Source organism: Emydura macquarii, unplaced genomic scaffold (genome assembly GCF_026122565.2).
Source record: "Emydura macquarii macquarii isolate MOO-44397 ecotype Brisbane River unplaced genomic scaffold, CSIRO-AGI_Emac_v2 contig_1451, whole genome shotgun sequence".
Taxonomy (NCBI): domain Eukaryota; kingdom Metazoa; phylum Chordata; order Testudines; family Chelidae; genus Emydura; species Emydura macquarii.
This window is the reverse complement of record NW_027131588.1, coordinates 25,637,417-25,639,138: the sequence shown is the minus strand read 5'-3', so window position 1 is coordinate 25,639,138 and position 1,722 is coordinate 25,637,417.

Genomic DNA, 1,722 nt, shown 5'->3' with positions numbered 1-1,722 from the left:
AAAGGACAGGAGCCTGTTCAGCTTCTCCCATGCCACATGGCTTACACGTCCAGGAGCACTGCTCTCAGGTGATTGGCGATGCTGCTGTACCTCCACTCTCACTATTCTGCTCTGAAAAACAGCAGGAGTGGGAGAAGCTGAGGGGCAGGAAGCAGCCCTTGGTGGGAAGGAGTCCTTGCCTGCCTGATGTTTCCCACCTCACCCAGCAGCAGCTAGAGATTTGTTGCTGAAACCTAAAAGCCGTGGACAATGGTTCCATCACCCCTGCTGAGCAGGTTGTAAAACCACCTGAGAGACTGGATCTAGGAGCACTTGTTCTTTCTACAGGGATTATTAGGTAATCAGCAAACCTACTGTGAGAAGGGAGGTGATGTTGGAGGTCGCAGGACGGTGCCATTGCAGAAGTTCTGCTTGACTGAATGAGTAAGCAGGTAGGTCCCTGAGAAATGCTAATTGTTAGCAGTGATGCAGTTCTTGTAGAAGCTAGGTCTATTGCTACTAAAATTAATTCACTCCCCCCCCCCCCCAAAAAAAAAAAAAAAAAGAAGGCAGTTAGGAGAGCAGCCCTTAGTAGCTACAGGGGACAGAGTCCAGGGGAAAATATTTTGGCCAGTTGTCAGAAGACCAAAGGCAGTAGAGAGCGGGACTCAGCAGATGAAGGGAAAAGCAGAGTCTCCAGCCAAAACCTGGAGAGTAGGCAGATCTGAGCCTGTTTCAGCCATGATGAGCATAAATATGAGGAGGGAAGGGAGATGTGTTCCCCCATCCAACTTTCAGCAGGAGAGTGGTGGTGGAAGAAAGACTTGCATTTGTTCTCTTGACTTTTGACAGAGGCAAGGAGGCAACAGAGAACAGGATACAACTCCTGCATTGAGTAGCAATGCTGAGCCAACTCCCCTGTCTCCTTCCCTTGCTGACTGACTACCAGCTGTTTGTTTGGCTCAGCAAATCTCAGGGCAGCCTCTGCCATCTGGGCTACCCTCTCTCACTGCTAAGCTGGCAGGTGGCTGTGTATATCCTTTCTGCAGCCACCTAATCTTTCTCCCTACCTTGGCCCATTCCCTGCCAGAACAGGAGAAGGACAGAAGCCTGGCTGGGCAGGAAGGAGCCCCCAGCCTCCCATCCAGCAAGAGCTTTGCTCTTTCTTCCCCTTCTGAGATAGGTACAAGAAGGACAGGAACTTTGGGGAGGGCGGGGGGAATTTCAGGGTGTTCATCCTTGCTAGGGTCAGAGAGAGAACTTTGTTGGGGGTCCTTGTTCAGAGGAACCTGAAATGGGCACAGGGGAAACCCGGTTCAGTAGGATAAAGGGTAAGAATTCTGGGAAGATTGGGGTGGGGGGGGGCATTGGGACAAGAAATCTTCGTGGAGAGGAGGGACTTTGTGCAAGACAGGGAACTTTGGGAAATAGGAGACCCTGGGTAGCTGGGGTGGAGAAACAGGTGTAAAGGGAGTCTGGGAGAGGACAAGGTAACTGAGGGGGACTTATGAGTACATGGGAGAGCTGAGAGGGGGCAAGTATATGAGGGAGCTTGTAGAGTGGGGGCAGGCACATGGAGGACATTGGGGACAGAAGAAGTATGAGGAAACCTCGGGAAGCCAGAAAGGGAGCCCTAGTGAGGATTTGAGGAAGGGGGAAGTAGAAGAGGCAGAGGAGAAGAAGATAAGGGACCTGAGAGATGGAGAGGGGAAAATGTCAGAAGGATTAAGAGATAAGTGAGAT